The sequence below is a fragment of the Pleurodeles waltl genome, chromosome 1_2 (assembly GCF_031143425.1).
Source record: "Pleurodeles waltl isolate 20211129_DDA chromosome 1_2, aPleWal1.hap1.20221129, whole genome shotgun sequence".
Classification (NCBI taxonomy): domain Eukaryota; kingdom Metazoa; phylum Chordata; class Amphibia; order Caudata; family Salamandridae; genus Pleurodeles; species Pleurodeles waltl.
Genome location: NC_090437.1, coordinates 140,817,366 through 140,837,340, shown reverse-complemented (window position 1 = coordinate 140,837,340; position 19,975 = coordinate 140,817,366).

Genomic DNA, 19,975 nt, shown 5'->3' with positions numbered 1-19,975 from the left:
TCTGTCAAAAAAAGGAATGTGCCCACTTTGTGTTTTGGGACATTTCCTCTCGCGGGCGCTAGGACTACCCACACAAGTGAGGTATCATTTTTATCGGAAGACTCGGGGGAACGCTGGGTGGAAGGAAATTTGTGTCTCCTCTCAGATTCCAGAACTTTCTGTCACCGAAATGTGAGGAAAATGTGTTTTTTTAACCAAATTCTGAGGTTTGCAAAGGATTCTGGGTAACAGAACCTGGTCAGAGCCCCACAAGTCACCCCATCTTGGATTCTCCTAGGTCTCTAGTTTTCAAAAATGCACAAGTTTGGAAGGTTTCCCTAGGGGCTGGCTGAGCTACAGGCCAAAATCTACAGGTAGGCACTTTGCAAAAAACAGCTCTGTTTTCTGTCAAAAAATGGGATGTGCCCACTTTGTGTTTTGGAACATTTCCTGTCGCGGGCGCTAGGACTACCCACACAAGTGAGATATCATTTTTATCGGAATCCCTGGGGGAACGCTGGATGGAAGGTAATTTGTGGCTCCTCTCAGATTCCAGAACTTTCTGTCACCGAAATGTGAGGAAAATATGTTTTTTTAGCCAAATTTTGATGTTTGCAAAGGATTATGGGTAACAGAACCTGGTCAGAGCCCCACAAGTCACCCCTTCTTGGATTCCCCTACGTCTCTAGTTTTCAAAAATGCACAGGTTTGGTAGGTTTCCCTAGGTGCCGGCTGAGCTAGAGGCCAAAATCTACAGGTAGGCACTTTGCAAAAAACAGCTCTGTTTTCTGTCAAAAAATGGGATGTGCCCACTTTGTGTTTTGGAACATTTCCTGTCGCGGGCGCTAGGACTACCCACACAAGTGAGATATCATTTTTATCGGAATCCCTGGGGGAATGCTGGGTGGAAGGTAATTTGTGGCTCCTCTCAGATTCCAGAACTTTCTGTCACCGAATTGTGAGGAAAATGTGTTTTTTTAGCCAAATTTTGAGGTTTGCAAAGGATTCTGGGTAACAGAACCTGGTCAGAGCCCCACAAGTCACCCCATCTTGGATTCCCCTAGGTCTCTAGTTTTAAGAAATGCACAGATTTGTTAGGTTTCCCTAGGTGCCGGCTGAGCTAGAGGCCAAAATCTACAGGTAGGCACATTGCAAAAAACAGCTCTGTTTTGTGTGATGTGTCCACGTTGTGTTTTGGGGCATATCTTGTCGCGAGCGCTAGGTCTACCCACACAAGTGAGGTACTATTTTTATCGGGAGACTTGGGGAAACGCTGGGTGGAACGAAATTTGTGGCTCCTCTCATATTCCAGAACTTTCTGTCACCGAAATGTGAGGAAAATATGTTTTTTTAGCCAAATTCTGAGGTTTGCAAAGGATTCTGGGTAACAGAACCTGGTCAGAGCTCCACAAGTCACCCCATCTTGGATTCCCCTAGGTCTCTAGTTTTCAAAAATGCACAGGTTTGGTAGGTTTCCCTAGGGGCCGGCTGAGCTACAGGCCAAATTCTACAGGTAGGCACTTTGCCAAAAACAGCTCTGTTTTCTGTGATGTGTCCACGTTGTGTTTTGGGGCATATCCTGTTGCGGGCGCTAAGCCTACCCACACAAGTGAGGTATCATTTTTATCGGAATACTTGGGGGAACGCTGGGTGGAAGGTAATTTGTGGCTCCTCTCAGATTCCAGAACTTTCTGTCACCGAATTGTGAGGAAAATGTGTTTTTTTAGCCAAATTTTGAGGTTTGCAAAGGATTCTGGGTAAGAGAACCTGGTCAGAGCCCCACAAGTCACCCCATCTTGGATTCCCCTAGGTCTCTAGTTTTAAGAAATGCACAGATTTGTTAGGTTTCCCTAGGTGCCGGCTGAGCTAGAGGCCAAAATCTACAGGTAGGCACTTTGCAAAAAACAGCTCTGTTTTGTGTGATGTGTCCACGTTGTGTTTTGGGGCATATCCTGTCGCGAGCGCTAGGTCTACCCACACAAGTGAGGTACTATTTTTATCGGGAGACTTGGGGAAACGCTGGGTGGAACGAAATTTGTGGCTCCTCTCATATTCCAGAACTTTCTGTCACCGAAATGTGAGGAAAATATGTTTTTTTAGCCAAATTTTGAGGTTTGCAAAGGATTCTGGGTAACAGAACCTGGTCAGAGCCCCACAAGTCACCCCATCCTGGATTCCCCTAGGTCTCTAGTTTTCAGAAATGCACAGGTTTGGTAGGTTTCCCTAGGTGCCGGCTGAGCTAGAGGCCAAAATCTACAGGTAGGCACTTTGCAAAAAACAGCTCTGTTTTCTGTCAAAAAAAGGAATGTGCCCACTTTGTGTTTTGGGACATTTCCTCTCGCGGGCGCTAGGACTACCCACACAAGTGAGGTATCATTTTTATCGGAAGACTTGGGGGAACGCTGGGTGGAAGGAAATTTGTGTCTCCTCTCAGATTCCAGAACTTTCTGTCACCGAAATGTGAGGAAAATGTGTTTTTTTAACCAAATTCTGAGGTTTGCAAAGGATTCTGGGTAACAGAACCTGGTCAGAGCCCCACAAGTCACCCCATCTTGGATTCTCCTAGGTCTCTAGTTTTCAAAAATGCACAAGTTTGGAAGGTTTCCCTAGGGGCTGGCTGAGCTACAGGCCAAAATCTACAGGTAGGCACTTTGCAAAAAACAGCTCTGTTTTCTGTCAAAAAATGGGATGTGCCCACTTTGTGTTTTGGAACATTTCCTGTCGCGGGCGCTAGGACTACCCACACAAGTGAGATATCATTTTTATCGGAATCCCTGGGGGAACGCTGGATGGAAGGTAATTTGTGGCTCCTCTCAGATTCCAGAACTTTCTGTCACCGAAATGTGAGGAAAATATGTTTTTTTAGCCAAATTTTGAGGTTTGCAAAGGATTATGGGTAACAGAACCTGGTCAGAGCCCCACAAGTCACCCCTTCTTGGATTCCCCTAGGTCTCTAGTTTTCAAAAATGCACAGGTTTGGTAGGTTTCCCTAGGTGCCGGCTGAGCTAGAGGCCAAAATCTACAGGTAGGCACTTTGCAAAAAACAGCTCTGTTTTCTGTCAAAAAATGGGATGTGCCCACTTTGTGTTTTGGAACATTTCCTGTCGCGGGCGCTAGGACTACCCACACAAGTGAGATATCATTTTTATCGGAATCCCTGGGGGAATGCTGGGTGGAAGGTAATTTGTGGCTCCTCTCAGATTCCAGAACTTTCTGTCACCGAATTGTGAGGAAAATGTGTTTTTTTAGCCAAATTTTGAGGTTTGCAAAGGATTCTGGGTAACAGAACCTGGTCAGAGCCCCACAAGTCACCCCATCTTGGATTCCCCTAGGTCTCTAGTTTTAAGAAATGCACAGATTTGTTAGGTTTCCCTAGGTGCCGGCTGAGCTAGAGGCCAAAATCTACAGGTAGGCACATTGCAAAAAACAGCTCTGTTTTGTGTGATGTGTCCACGTTGTGTTTTGGGGCATATCTTGTCGCGAGCGCTAGGTCTACCCACACAAGTGAGGTACTATTTTTATCGGGAGACTTGGGGAAACGCTGGGTGGAACGAAATTTGTGGCTCCTCTCATATTCCAGAACTTTCTGTCACCGAAATGTGAGGAAAATATGTTTTTTTAGCCAAATTTTGAGGTTTGCAAAGGATTCTGGGTAACAGAACCTGGTCAGAGCCCCACAAGTCACCCCATCCTGGATTCCCCTAGGTCTCTAGTTTTCAGAAATGCACAGGTTTGGTAGGTTTCCCTAGGTGCCGGCTGAGCTAGAGGCCAAAATCTACAGGTAGGCACTTTGCAAAAAACAGCTCTGTTTTCTGTCAAAAAAAGGAATGTGCCCACTTTGTGTTTTGGGACATTTCCTCTCGCGGGCGCTAGGACTACCCACACAAGTGAGGTATCATTTTTATCGGAAGACTTGGGGGAACGCTGGGTGGAAGGAAATTTGTGTCTCCTCTCAGATTCCAGAACTTTCTGTCACCGAATTGTGAGGAAAATGTGTTTCTTTAGCCAAATTTTGAGGTTTGCAAAGGATTCTGGGTAACAGAACCTGGTCAGAGCCCCACAAGTCACCCCATCTTGGATTCCCCTAGGTCTCTAGTTTTAAGAAATGCACAGATTTGTTAGGTTTCCCTAGGTGCCGGCTGAGCTAGAGGCCAAAATCTACAGGTAGGCACTTTGCAAAAAACAGTTCTGTTTTGTGTGATGTGTCCACGTTGTGTTTTGGGGCATATCCTGTCGCGAGCGCTAGGTCTACCCACACAAGTGAGGTACTATTTTTATCGGGAGACTTGGGGAAACGCTGGGTGGAACGAAATTTGTGGCTCCTCTCATATTCCAGAACTTTCTGTCACCGAAATGTGAGGAAAATATGTTTTTTTAGCCAAATTTTGAGGTTTGCAAAGGATTCTGGGTAACAGAACCTGGTCAGAGCCCCACAAGTCACCCCATCCTGGATTCCCCTAGGTCTCTAGTTTTCAGAAATGCACAGGTTTGGTAGGTTTCCCTAGGTGCCGGCTGAGCTAGAGGCCAAAATCTACAGGTAGGCACTTTGCAAAAAACAGCTCTGTTTTCTGTCAAAAAAAGGAATGTGCCCACTTTGTGTTTTGGGACATTTCCTCTCGCGGGCGCTAGGACTACCCACACAAGTGAGGTATCATTTTTATCGGAAGACTTGGGGGAACGCTGGGTGGAAGGAAATTTGTGTCTCCTCTCAGATTCCAGAACTTTCTGTCACCGAAATGTGAGGAAAATGTGTTTTTTTAACCAAATTCTGAGGTTTGCAAAGGATTCTGGGTAACAGAACCTGGTCAGAGCCCCACAAGTCACCCCATCTTGGATTCTCCTAGGTCTCTAGTTTTCAAAAATGCACAAGTTTGGAAGGTTTCCCTAGGGGCCGGCTGAGCTACAGGCCAAAATCTACAGGTAGGCACTTTGCAAAAAACAGCTCTGTTTTCTGTCAAAAAATGGGATGTGCCCACTTTGTGTTTTGGAACATTTCCTGTCGCGGGCGCTAGGACTACCCACACAAGTGAGATATCATTTTTATCGGAATCCCTGGGGGAACGCTGGGTGGAAGGTAATTTGTGGCTCCTCTCAGATTCCAGAACTTTCTGTCACCGAAATGTGAGGAAAATATGTTTTTTTAGCCAAATTTTGAGGTTTGCAAAGGATTATGGGTAACAGAACCTGGTCAGAGCCCCACAAGTCACCCCTTCTTGGATTCCCCTAGGTCTCTAGTTTTCAAAAATGCACAGGTTTGGTAGGTTTCTCTAGGTGCCGGCTGAGCTAGAGGCCAAAATCTACAGGTAGGCACTTTGCAAAAAACAGCTCTGTTTTCTGTCAAAAAATGGGATGTGCCCACTTTGTGTTTTGGAACATTTCCTGTCGCGGGCGCTAGGACTACCCACACAAGTGAGATATCATTTTTATCGGAATCCCTGGGGGAACGCTGGGTGGAAGGTAATTTGTGGCTCCTCTCAGATTCCAGAACTTTCTGTCACCGAATTGTGAGGAAAATGTGTTTTTTTAGCCAAATTTTGAGGTTTGCAAAGGATTCTGGGTAACAGAACCTGGTCAGAGCCCCACAAGTCACCCCATCTTGGATTCCCCTAGGTCTCTAGTTTTAAGAAATGCACAGATTTGTTAGGTTTCCCTAGGTGCCGGCTGAGCTAGAGGCCAAAATCTACAGGTAGGCACATTGCAAAAAACAGCTCTGTTTTGTGTGATGTGTCCACGTTGTGTTTTGGGGCATATCCTGTCGCGAGCGCTAGGTCTACCCACCCAAGTGAGGTACTATTTTTATCGGGAGACTTGGGGAAACGCTGGGTGGAACGAAATTTGTGGCTCCTCTCATATTCCAGAACTTTCTGTCACCGAAATGTGAGGAAAATATGTTTTTTTAGCCAAATTTTGAGGTTTGCAAAGGATTCTGGGTAACAGAACCTGGTCAGAGCCCCACAAGTCACCCCATCTTGGATTCTCCTAGGTCTCTAGTTTTCAAAAATGCACAGGTTTGGTAGGTTTCCCTAGGTGCCGGCTGAGCTAGAGGCCAAAATCTACAGGTAGGCACTTTGCAAAAAACAGCTCTGTTTTCTGTCAAAAAAAGGAATGTGCCCACTTTGTGTTTTGGGACATTTCCTCTCGCGGGCGCTAGGACTACCCACACAAGTGAGGTATCATTTTTATCGGAAGACTTGGGGGAACGCTGGGTGGAAGGAAATTTGTGTCTCCTCTCAGATTCCAGAACTTTCTGTCACCGAAATGTGAGGAAAATGTGTTTTTTTAACCAAATTCTGAGGTTTGCAAAGGATTCTGGGTAACAGAACCTGGTCAGAGCCCCACAAGTCACCCCATCTTGGATTCTCCTAGGTCTCTAGTTTTCAAAAATGCACAGGTTTGGTAGGTTTCCCTAGGTGCCGGCTGAGCTAGAGGCCAAAATCTACAGGTAGGCACTTTGCAAAAAACAGCTCTGTTTTCTGTCAAAAAAAGGAATGTGCCCACTTTGTGTTTTGGGACATTTCCTGTCGCGGGCGCTAGGACTACCCTCACAAGTGAGGTATCATTTTTATCGGAAGACTTGGGGAACGCTGGGTGGAAGGAAATTTGTGTCTCCTCTCAGATTCCAGAACTTTCTGTCACCGAAATGTGAGGAAAATATGTTTTTTTAGCCAAATTTTGAGGTTTGCAAAGGATTATGGGTAACAGAACCTGGTCAGAGCCCCACAAGTCACCCCATCTTGGATTCCCCTAGGTCTCTAGTTTTAAAAAATGCACAGGTTTGGTAGGTTTCCCTAGGTGCCGGCTGAGCTAGAGGCCAAAATCTACAGGTAGGCACTTTGCAAAAAACAGCTCTGTTTTCTGTCAAAAAATGGGATGTGCCCACTTTGTGTTTTGGAACATTTCCTGTCGCGGGCGCTAGGACTACCCACACAAGTGAGATATCATTTTTATCGGAATACTTGGGGGAACGCTGGGTGGAAGGAAATTTGTGGCTCCTCTCAGATTCCAGAACTTTCTGTCTCCGAAATGTGAGGAAAATGTGTTTTTTTTAGCCAAATTCTGAGATTTGCAAAGGATTCTGGGTAACAGAACCTGGTCAGAGCCCCACAAGTCACCCCATCTTGGATTCCCCTAGGTCTCTAGTTTTCAAAAATGCACAGGTTTGGTAGGTTTCCCTAGGTGCCGGCTGAGCTAGAGGCCAAAATCTACAGGTAGGCACTTTGCAAAAAACAGCTCTATTTTGTGTGATGTGTCCACGTTGTGTTTTGGGGCATATCCTCTCGCGGGCGCTAGGTCTACCCACACAAGTGAGGTACCATTTTTATCGGGAGACTTGGGGAAATGCTGGGTGGAAGGAAATTTGTGGCTCCTCTCAGATTCCAGAACTTTCTGTCACCGAAATGTGAGGAAAATATGTTTTTTTAGCCAAATTTTGAGGTTTGCAAGGGATTCTGGGTAACAGAACCTGGTCAGAGCCCCACAAGTCACCCCATCTTGGATTCCCCTAGGTTTCTAGTTTTCAGAAATGCACAGGTTTGGTAGGTTTCCCTAGGTGCCGGCTGAGCTAGAGGCCAAAATCTACAGGTAGGCACTTTGCAAAAAACAGCTCTGTTTTCTGTCAAAAAAAGGAATGTGCCCACTTTGTGTTTTGGGACATTTCCTGTCGCGGGCGCTAGGACTACCCACACAAGTGAGGTATCATTTTTATCGGAATACTTGGGGGAACGCTGGGTGGAAGGAAATTTGTGTCTCCTCTCAGATTCCAGAACTTTCTGTCTCCGAAATGTGAGGAAAATGTGTTTTTTTAGCCAAATTCTGAGATTTGCAAAGGATTCTGGGTAACAGAACCTGGTCAGAGCCCCACAAGTCACCCCATCTTGGATTCCCCTAGGTCTCTAGTTTTCAAAAATGCACAGGTTTGGTAGGTTTCCCTAGGTGCTGGCTGAGCTAGAGGCCAAAATCTACAGGTAGGCACTTTGCAAAAAACAGCTCTGTTTTCTGTCAAAAAAAGGAATGTGCCCACTTTGTGTTTTGGGACATTTCCTGTCGCGGGCGCTAGGACTACCCACACAAGTGAGGTATCATTTTTATCGGAAGACTTGGGGAACGCTGGGTGGAAGGAAATTTGTGTCTCCTCTCAGATTCCAGAACTTTCTGTCACCGAAATGTGAGGAAAATATGTTTTTTTAGCCAAATTTTGAGGTTTGCAAAGGATTATGGGTAACAGAACCTGGTCAGAGCCCCACAAGTCACCCCATCTTGGATTCCCCTAGGTCTCTAGTTTTAAAAAATGCACAGGTTTGGTAGGTTTCCCTAGGTGCCGGCTGAGCTAGAGGCCAAAATCTACAGGTAGGCAGTTTGCAAAAAACAGCTCTGTTTTCTGTCAAAAAATGGGATGTGCCCACTTTGTGTTTTGGAACATTTCCTGTCGCGGGCGCTAGGACTACCCACACAAGTGAGATATCATTTTTATCGGAATACTTGGGGGAACGCTGGGTGGAAGGAAATTTGTGGCTCCTCTCAGATTCCAGAACTTTCTGTCTCCGAAATGTGAGGAAAATGTGTTTTTTTTAGCCAAATTCTGAGATTTGCAAAGGATTCTGGGTAACAGAACCTGGTCAGAGCCCCACAAGTCACCCCATCTTGGATTCCCCTAGGTCTCTAGTTTTCAAAAATGCACAGGTTTGGTAGGTTTCCCTAGGTGCCGGCTGAGCTAGAGGCCAAAATCTACAGGTAGGCACTTTGCAAAAAACAGCTCTGTTTTGTGTGATGTGTCCACGTTGTGTTTTGGGGCATATCCTCTCGCGGGCGCTAGGTCTACCCACACAAGTGAGGTACCATTTTTATCGGGAGACTTGGGGAAATGCTGGGTGGAAGGAAATTTGTGGCTCCTCTCAGATTCCAGAACTTTCTGTCACCGAAATGTGAGGAAAATATGTTTTTTTAGCCAAATTTTGAGGTTTGCAAGGGATTCTGGGTAACAGAACCTGGTCAGAGCCCCACAAGTCACCCCATCTTGGATTCCCCTAGGTTTCTAGTTTTCAGAAATGCACAGGTTTGGTAGGTTTCCCTAGGTGCCGGCTGAGCTAGAGGCCAAAATCTACAGGTAGGCACTTTGCAAAAAACAGCTCTGTTTTCTGTCAAAAAAAGGAATGTGCCCACTTTGTGTTTTGGGACATTTCCTGTCGCGGGCGCTAGGACTACCCACACAAGTGAGGTATCATTTTTATCGGAATACTTGGAGGAACGCTGGGTGGAAGGAAATTTGTGTCTCCTCTCAGATTCCAGGACTTTCTGTCTCCGAAATGTGAGGAAAATGTGTTTTTTTAGCCAAATTCTGAGATTTGCAAAGGATTCTGGGTAACAGAACCTGGTCAGAGCCCCACAAGTCACCCCATCTTGGATTCCCCTAGGTCTCTAGTTTTCAAAAATGCACAGGTTTGGTAGGTTTCCCTAGGTGCTGGCTGAGCTAGAGGCCAAAATCTACAGGTAGGCACTTTGCAAAAAACAGCTCTGTTTTCTGTCAAAAAAAGGAATGTGCCCACTTTGTGTTTTGGGACATTTCCTGTCACGGGCGCTAGGACTACCCACACAAGTGAGGTATCATTTTTATCGGAAGACTTGGGGAACGCTGGGTGGAAGGAAATTTGTGTCTCCTCTCAGATTCCAGAACTTTCTGTCACCGAAATGTGAGGAAAATGTGTTTTTTGTTAGCCAAATTCTGAGGTTTGCAAAGGATTCTGGGTAACAGAACCTGGTCAGAGCTCCACAAGTCACCCCATCTTGGATTCCCCTAGGTCTCTAGTTTTCAAAAATGCACAGGTTTGGTAGGTTTCCCTAGGGGCCGGCTGAGCTACAGGCCAAATTCTACAGGTAGGCACTTTGCCAAAAACAGCTCTGTTTTCTGTGATGTGTCCACGTTGTGTTTTGGGGGAAATCCTGTTGCGGGCGCTAAGCCTACCCACACAAGTGAGGTATCATTTTTATCGGAATACTTGGGGGAACGCTGGGTGGAAGGAAATTTGTGGCTCCTCTCAGATTCCAGAACTTTCTGTCACCGAAATGTGAGGAAAATATGTTTTTTTAGCCAAATTTTGAGGTTTGCAAAGGATTATGGGTAACAGAACCTGGTCAGAGCCCCACAAGTCACCCCATCTTGGATTCCCCTAGGTCTCTAGTTTTAAAAAATGCACAGGTTTGGTAGGTTTCCCTAGGTGCCGGCTGAGCTAGAGGCCAAAATCTACAGGTAGGCACTTTGCAAAAAACAGCTCTGTTTTCTGTCAAAAAAAGGAATGTGCCCACTTTGTGTTTTGGGACATTTCCTGTCGCGGGCGCTAGGACTACCCACACAAGTGAGGTATCATTTTTATCAGAAGACTTGGGGAACGCTGGGTGGAAGGAAATTTGTGTCTCCTCTCAGATTCCAGAACTTTCTGTCACCGAAATGTGAGGAAAATATGTTTTTTTAGCCAAATTTTGAGGTTTGCAAAGGATTATGGGTAACAGAACCTGGTCAGAGCCCCACAAGTCACCCCATCTTGGATTCCCCTAGGTCTCTAGTTTTAAAAAATGCACAGGTTTGGTAGGTTTCCCTAGGTGCCGGCTGAGCTAGAGGCCAAAATCTACAGGTAGGCACTTTGCAAAAAACAGCTCTGTTTTCTGTCAAAAAATGGGATGTGCCCACTTTGTGTTTTGGAACATTTCCTGTCGCGGGCGCTAGGACTACCCACACAAGTGAGGTATCATTTTTATCGGAATACTTGGGGGAACGCTGGGTGGAAGGAAATTTGTGGCTCCTCTCAGATTCCAGAACTTTCTGTCTCCGAAATGTGAGGAAAATGTGTGTTTTTAGCCAAATTCTGAGATTTGCAAAGGATTCTGGGTAACAGAACCTGGTCAGAGCCCCACAAGTCACCCCATCTTGGATTCCCCTAGGTCTCTAGTTTTCAAAAATGCACAGGTTTGGTAGGTTTCCCTAGGTGCCGGCTGAGCTAGAGGCCAAAATCTACAGGTAGGCACTTTGCAAAAAACAGCTCTGTTTTGTGTGATGTGTCCACGTTGTGTTTTGGGGCATATCCTCTCGCGGGCGCTAGGTCTACCCACACAAGTGAGGTACCATTTTTATCGGGAGACTTGGGGAAATGCTGGGTGGAAGGAAATTTGTGGCTCCTCTCAGATTCCAGAACTTTCTGTCACCGAAATGTGAGGAAAATATGTTTTTTTAGCCAAATTTTGAGGTTTGCAAGGGATTCTGGGTAAGAGAACCTGGTCAGAGCCCCACAAGTCACCCCATCTTGGATTCCCCTAGGTTTCTAGTTTTCAGAAATGCACAGGTTTGGTAGGTTTCCCTAGGTGCCGGCTGAGCTAGAGGCTAAAATCTACAGGTAGGCACTTTGCAAAAAACAGCTCTGTTTTCTGTCAAAAAAAGGAATGTGCCCACTTTGTGTTTTGGGACATTTCCTGTCGCGGGCGCTAGGACTACCCACACAAGTGAGGTATCATTTTTATCGGAATACTTGGGGGAACGCTGGGTGGAAGGAAATTTGTGGCTCCTCTCAGATTCCAGAACTTTCTGTCTCCGAAATGTGAGGAAAATGTGTTTTTTTAGCCAAATTCTGATTTTTGCAAAGGATTCTGGGTAACAGAACCTGGTCAGAGCCCCACAAGTCACCCCATCTTGGATTCCCCTAGGTCTCTAGTTTTCAAAAATGCACAGGTTTGGTAGGTTTCCCTAGGTGCTGGCTGAGCTAGAGGCCAAAATCTACAGGTAGGCACTTTGCAAAAAACAGCTCTGTTTTCTGTCAAAAAAAGGAATGTGCCCACTTTGTGTTTTGGGACATTTCCTGTCGCGGGCGCTAGGACTACCCACACAAGTGAGGTATCATTTTTATCGGAAGACTTGGGGAACGCTGGGTGGAAGGAAATTTGTGTCTCCTCTCAGATTCCAGAACTTTCTGTCACCGAAATGTGAGGAAAATGTGTTTTTTTTTAGCCAAATTCTGAGGTTTGCAAAGGATTCTGGGTAACAGAACCTGGTCAGAGCTCCACAAGTCACCCCATCTTGGATTCCCCTAGGTCTCTAGTTTTCAAAAATGCACAGGTTTGGTAGGTTTCCCTAGGGGTCGGCTGAGCTACAGGCCAAATTCTACAGGTAGGCACTTTGCCAAAAACAGCTCTGTTTTCTGTGATGTGTCCACGTTGTGTTTTGGGGGAAATCCTGTTGCGGGCGCTAAGCCTACCCACACAAGTGAGGTATCATTTTTATCGGAATACTTGGGGGAACGCTGGGTGGAAGGAAATTTGTGGCTCCTCTCAGATTCCAGAACTTTCTGTCTCCGAAATGTGAGGAAAATGTGTTTTTTTAGCCAAATTCTGATTTTTGCAAAGGATTCTGGGTAACAGAACCTGGTCAGAGCCCCACAAGTCACCCCATCTTGGATTCCCCTAGGTCTCTAGTTTTCAAAAATGCACAGGTTTGGTAGGTTTCCCTAGGTGCTGGCTGAGCTAGAGGCCAAAATCTACAGGTAGGCACTTTGCAAAAAACAGCTCTGTTTTCTGTCAAAAAAAGGAATGTGCCCACTTTGTGTTTTGGGACATTTCCTGTCGCGGGCGCTAGGACTACCCACACAAGTGAGGTATCATTTTTATCGGAAGACTTGGGGAACGCTGGGTGGAAGGAAATTTGTGTCTCCTCTCAGATTCCAGAACTTTCTGTCACCGAAATGTGAGGAAAATGTGTTTTTTTTTAGCCAAATTCTGAGGTTTGCAAAGGATTCTGGGTAACAGAACCTGGTCAGAGCTCCACAAGTCACCCCATCTTGGATTCCCCTAGGTCTCTAGTTTTCAAAAATGCACAGGTTTGGTAGGTTTCCCTAGGGGTCGGCTGAGCTACAGGCCAAATTCTACAGGTAGGCACTTTGCCAAAAACAGCTCTGTTTTCTGTGATGTGTCCACGTTGTGTTTTGGGGGAAATCCTGTTGCGGGCGCTAAGCCTACCCACACAAGTGAGGTATCATTTTTATCGGAATACTTGGGGGAACGCTGGGTGGAAGGAAATTTGTGGCTCCTCTCAGATTCCAGAACTTTCTGTCACCGAAATGTGAGGAAAATATGTTTTTTTAGCCAAATTTTGGGGTTTGCAAAGGATTCTGGGTAACAGAACCTGGTCAGAGACCCACAAGGCACCCCATCCTGGATTCCCCTAGGTCTCTAGTTTTCAGAAATGCACAGGTTTGGTAGGTTTCCCTAGGTGCCGGTTGAGCTAGAGGCCAAAATCTACAGGTAGGCACTTTGCAAAAAACAGCTCTGTTTTCTGTCAAAAAAAGGAATGTGCCCACTTTGTGTTTTGGGACATTTCCTGTCGCGGGCGCTAGGACTACCCAAACAAGTGAGGTATCATTTTTATCGGAAGACTTGGGGAACGCTGGGTGGATGGAAATTTGTGTCTCCTCTCAGATTCCAGAACTTTCTGTCACCGAAATGTGAGGACAATGTGTTTTTTTAGCCAAATTCTGAGGTTTGCAAAGGATTCTGGGTAACAGAACCTGGTCAGAGCTCCACAAGTCACCCCATCTTGGATTCCCCTAGGTCTCTAGTTTTCAAAAATGCACAGGTTTGGTAGGTTTCCCTAGGGGCCGGCTGAGCTACAGGCCAAATTCTACAGGTAGGCACTTTGCCAAAAACAGCTCTGTTTTCTGTGATGTGTCCACGTTGTGTTTTGGGGCATATCCTGTTGCGGGCGCTAAGCCTACCCACACAAGTGAGGTATCATTTTTATCAGAATACTTGGGGGAACGCTGGGTGGAAGGAAATTTGTGGCTCCTCTCAGATTCCAGAACTTTCTGTCACCGAAATGTGAGGAAAATATGTTTTTTTAGCCAAATTTTGAGGTTTGCAAAGGATTCTGGGTAACAGAACCTGGTCAGAGCCCCACAAGGCACCCCATCCTGGATTCCCCTAGGTCTCTAGTTTTCAGAAATGCACAGGTTTGGTAGGTTTCCCTAGGTGCCGGTTGAGCTAGAGGCCAAAATCTACAGGTAGGCACTTTGCAAAAAACAGCTCTGTTTTCTGTCAAAAAAAGGAATGTGCCCACTTTGTGTTTTGGGACATTTCCTCTCGCGGGCGCTAGGACTACCCACACAAGTGAGGTATCATTTTTATCGGAATACTTGGGGGAACGCTGGGTGGAAGGAAATTTGTGGCTCCTCTCAGATTCCAGGACTTTCTGTCACCGAACTGTGAGGAAAATATGTTTTTTTGAGCCAAATTGTGAGGTTTGCAAAGGATTATGGGTAACAGAACCTGGTCAGAGCCCCACAAGTCACCCCATCTTGGATTCTGCTAGGTCTCTAGTTTTCAAAAATGCACAGGTTTGGTAGGTTTCCCTAGGTGCCGGCTGAGCTAGAGGCCAAAATCTACAGGTAGGCACTTTGCAAAAAACAGCTCTGTTTTCTGTCAAAAAATGGGACGTGCCCACTTTGTGTTTTGGAACATTTCCTGTCGCGGGTGCTAGGACTACCCACACAAGTGAGGTATCATTTTTATCGGAATACTTGGGGGAACGCTGGGTGGAAGGAAATTTGTGGCTCCTCTCAGATTCCAGAACTTTCTGTCACCGAAATGTGAGGAAAATATGTTTTTTTAGCCAAATTTTGAGGTTTGCAAAGGATTATGGGTAACAGAACCTGGTCAGAGCCCCACAAGTCACCCCTTCTTGGATTCCCCTAGGTCTCTAGTTTTCAAAAATGCACAGGTTTGGTAGGTTTCCCTAGGTGCCGGCTGAGCTAGAGGCCAAAATCTACAGGTAGGCACTTTGCAAAAAACAGCTCTGTTTTCTGTCAAAAAATGGGATGTGCCCACTTTGTGTTTTGGAACATTTCCTGTCGCGGGCGCTAGGACTACCCACACAAGTGAGATATCATTTTTATCGGAATCCCTAGGGGAACGCTGGGTGGAAGGTAATTTGTGGCTCCTCTCAGATTCCAGAACTTTCTGTCACCGAATTGTGAGGAAAATGTGTTTTTTTAGCCAAATTTTGAGGTTTGCAAAGGATTCTGGGTAACAGAACCTGGTCAGAGCCCCACAAGTCACCCCATCTTGGATTCCCCTAGGTCTCTAGTTTTAAGAAATGCACAGATTTGTTAGGTTTCCCTAGGTGCCGGCTGAGCTAGAGGCCAAAATCTACAGGTAGGCACTTTGCAAAAAACAGCTCTGTTTTGTGTGATGTGTCCACGTTGTGTTTTGGGGCATATCCTGTCGCGAGCGCTAGGTCTACCCACACAAGTGAGGTACTATTTTTATCGGGAGACTTGGGGAAACGCTGGGTGGAACGAAATTTGTGGCTCCTCTCAGATTCCAGAACTTTCTGTCACCGAATTGTGAGGAAAATTTGTTTTTTTAGCCACATTTTGAGGTTTGCAAAGGATTCTGGGTAACAGAACCTGGTCAGAGCCCCACAAGTCACCCCATCTTGGATTCCCCTAGGTCTTTAGTTTTAAGAAATGCACAGATTTGTTAGGTTTCCCTAGGTGCCGGCTGAGCTAGAGGCCAAAATCTACAGGTAGGCACTTTGCAAAAAACAGCTCTGTTTTGTGTGATGTGTCCACGTTGTGTTTTGGGGCATATCCTGTCGCGAGCGCTAGGTCTACCCACACAAGTGAGGCACTATTTTTATCGGGAGACTTGGGGAAACGCTGGGTGGAAGGAAATTTGTGGCTCCTCTCATATTCCAGAACTTTCTGTCACCGAAATGTGAGGAAAATATGTTTTTTAGCCAAATTTTGAGGTTTGCAAAGGATTCTGGGTAACAGAACCTGGTCAGAGCCCCACAAGTCACCCCATCCTTGATTCCCCTAGGTCTCTAGTTTTCAGAAATGCAGAGGTTTGGTAGGTTTCCCTAGGTGCCGGCTGAGCTAGAGGCCAAAATCTACAGGTAGGCACTTTGCAAAAAACAGCTCTGTTTTCTGTCAAAAAATGGGATCTGCCGACTTTGTGTTTTGGAACATTTCCTGTTGCGGGCGCTAGGACTACCCACACAAGTGAGGTATCATTTTTATCGGAATACTTGGGGGAACGCTGGGTGGAAGGAAATTTGTGGCTCCTCTCAGATTCCAGAACTTTCTGTCACCGAAATGTGAGGAAAATATGTTTTTTTAGCCAAATTTTGCGGTTTGCAAAGGATTATGGGTAACAGAACCTGGTCAGAGCCCCACAAGTCACCCCATCTTGGATTCCCCTAGGTCTCTAGTTTTCAAAAATGCACAGGTTTGGTCGGTTTCCCTAGGTGCCGGCTGAGCTACAGGCCAAAATCTACAGGTAGGCACTTTGCAAAAAACAGCTCTGTTTTGTGTGATGTGTCCACGTTGTGTTTTGGGGCATATCCTGTCGCGGGCGCTAGGTCTACCCACACAAGTGAGGTACCATTTTTATCAAAAGTCTTGGGGAACGCTGGGTGGAAGGAAATTTGTATCTCCTCTCAGATTCCAGAACTTTCTGTCACCAAAATGTGAGGAAAATGTGTTTTTTTAGCCAAATTCTGAGGTTTGCAAAGGAATCTGGGTAACCGATCCTGGTCAGAGCTCCACAAGTCACCCCATCTTGGATTCCCCTAGGTCTCTAGTTTTCAAAAATGCACAGGTTTGGTAGGTTTCCCTAGGTGCCGGCTGAGCTAGAGGCCAAAATCTACAGGTAGGCACTTTGCAAAAAACAGCTCTGTTTTCTGTCAAAAAAAGGAATGTGCCCACTTTGTGTTTTGGGACATTTCCTGTCGCGGGCGCTAGGACTACCCACACAAGTGAGGTATCATTTTTATCAGAAGACTTGGGGAACGCTGGGTGGAAGGAAATTTGTGGCTCCTCTCAGATTCCAGGACTTTCTGTCACCGAACTGTGAGGAAAATATGTTTTTTTGAGCCAAATTGTGAGGTTTGCAAAGGATTATGGGTAACAGAACCTGGTCAGAGCCCCACAAGTCACCCCATCTTGGATTCCGCTAGGTCTCTAGTTTTCAAAAATGCACAGGTTTGGTAGGTTTCCCTAGGTGCCGGCTGAGCTAGAGGCCAAAATCTACAGGTAGGCACTTTGCAAAAAACAGCTCTGTTTTCTGTCAAAAAAAGGAATGTGCCCACTTTGTGTTTTGGGACATTTCCTCTCGCGGGCGCTAGGACTACCCACACAAGTGAGGTATCATTTTTATCGGAATACTTGGGGGAACGCTGGGTGGATGGAAATTTGTGGCTCCTCTCAGATTCCAGAACTTTCTGTCACCGAATTGTGAGGAAAATGTGTTTTTTTAGCCAAATTTTGAGGTTTGCAAAGGATTCTGGGTAACAGAACCTGGTCAGAGCCCCACAAGTCACCCCATCTTGGATTCCCCTAGGTCTCTAGTTTTAAGAAATGCACAGATTTGTTAGGTTTCCCTAGGTGCCGGCTGAGCTAGAGGCCAAAATCTACAGGTAGGCACTTTGCAAAAAACAGCTCTGTTTTGTGTGATGTGTCCACGTTGTGTTTTGGGGCATATCCTGTCGCGAGCGCTAGGTCTACCCACACAAGTGAGGTACTATTTTTATCGGGAGACTTGGGGAAACGCTGGGTGGAACGAAATTTGTGGCTCCTCTCAGATTCCAGAACTTTCTGTCACCGAATTGTGAGGAAAATGTGTTTTTTTAGCCACATTTTGAGGTTTGCAAAGGATTCTGGGTAACAGAACCTGGTCAGAGCCCCACAAGTCACCCCATCTTGGATTCCCCTAGGTCTTTAGTTTTAAGAAATGCACAGATTTGTTAGGTTTCCCTAGGTGCCGGCTGAGCTAGAGGCCAAAATCTACAGGTAGGCACTTTGCAAAAAACAGCTCTGTTTTGTGTGATGTGTCCACGTTGTGTTTTGGGGCATATCCTGTCGCGAGCGCTAGGTCTACCCACACAAGTGAGGCACTATTTTTATCGGGAGACTTGGGGAAACGCTGGGTGGAAGGAAATTTGTGGCTCCTCTCATATTCCAGAACTTTCTGTCACCGAAATGTGAGGAAAATATGTTTTTTAGCCAAATTTTGAGGTTTGCAAAGGATTCTGGGTAACAGAACCTGGTCAGAGCCCCACAAGTCACCCCATCCTTGATTCCCCTAGGTCTCTAGTTTTCAGAAATGCAGAGGTTTGGTAGGTTTCCCTAGGTGCCGGCTGAGCTAGAGGCCAAAATCTACAGGTAGGCACTTTGCAAAAAACAGCTCTGTTTTCTGTCAAAAAATGGGATCTGCCGACTTTGTGTTTTGGAACATTTCCTGTTGCGGGCGCTAGGACTACCCACACAAGTGAGGTATCATTTTTATCGGAATACTTGGGGGAACGCTGGGTGGAAGGAAATTTGTGGCTCCTCTCAGATTCCAGAACTTTCTGTCACCGAAATGTGAGGAAAATATGTTTTTTTAGCCAAATTTTGCGGTTTGCAAAGGATTATGGGTAACAGAACCTGGTCAGAGCCCCACAAGTCACCCCATCTTGGATTCCCCTAGGTCTCTAGTTTTCAAAAATGCACAGGTTTGGTCGGTTTCCCTAGGTGCCGGCTGAGCTACAGGCCAAAATCTACAGGTAGGCACTTTGCAAAAAACAGCTCTGTTTTGTGTGATGTGTCCACGTTGTGTTTTGGGGCATATCCTGTCGCGGGCGCTAGGTCTACCCACACAAGTGAGGTACCATTTTTATCAAAAGTCTTGGGGAACGCTGGGTGGAAGGAAATTTGTATCTCCTCTCAGATTCCAGAACTTTCTGTCACCAAAATGTGAGGAAAATGTGTTTTTTTAGCCAAATTCTGAGGTTTGCAAAGGAATCTGGGTAACCGATCCTGGTCAGAGCTCCACAAGTCACCCCATCTTGGATTCCCCTAGGTCTCTAGTTTTCAAAAATGCACAGGTTTGGTAGGTTTCCCTAGGTGCCGGCTGAGCTAGAGGCCAAAATCTACAGGTAGGCACTTTGCAAAAAACAGCTCTGTTTTCTGTCAAAAAAAGGAATGTGCCCACTTTGTGTTTTGGGACATTTCCTGTCGCGGGCGCTAGGACTACCCACACAAGTGAGGTATCATTTTTATCAGAAGACTTGGGGAACGCTGGGTGGAAGGAAATTTGTGGCTCCTCTCAGATTCCAGGACTTTCTGTCACCGAACTGTGAGGAAAATATGTTTTTTTGAGCCAAATTGTGAGGTTTGCAAAGGATTATGGGTAACAGAACCTGGTCAGAGCCCCACAAGTCACCCCATCTTGGATTCCGCTAGGTCTCTAGTTTTCAAAAATGCACAGGTTTGGTAGGTTTCCCTAGGTGCCGGCTGAGCTAGAGGCCAAAATCTACAGGTAGGCACTTTGCAAAAAACAGCTCTGTTTTCTGTCAAAAAAAGGAATGTGCCCACTTTGTGTTTTGGGACATTTCCTCTCGCGGGCGCTAGGACTACCCACACAAGTGAGGTATCATTTTTATCGGAATACTTGGGGGAACGCTGGGTGGAAGGAAATTTGTGGCTCCTCTCAGATTCCAGGACTTTCTGTCACCGAACTGTGAGGAAAATATGTTTTTTTGAGCCAAATTGTGAGGTTTGCAAAGGATTATGGGTAACAGAACCTGGTCAGAGCCCCACAAGTCACCCCATCTTGGATTCCGCTAGGTCTCTAGTTTTCAAAAATGCACAGGTTTGGTAGGTTTCCCTAGGTGCCGGCTGAGCTAGAGGCCAAAATCTACAGGTAGGCACTTTGCAAAAAACAGCTCTGTTTTCTGTCAAAAAATGGGACGTGCCCACTTTGTGTTTTGGAACATTTCCTGTCGCGGGTGCTAGGACTACCCACACAAGTGAGGTATCATTTTTATCGGAATACTTGGGGGAACGCTGGGTGGAAGGAAATTTGTGGCTCCTCTCAGATTCCAGAACTTTCTGTCACCGAAATGTGAGGAAAATATGTTTTTTTAGCCAAATTTTGAGGTTTGCAAAGGATTATGGGTAACAGAACCTGGTCAGAGCCCCAC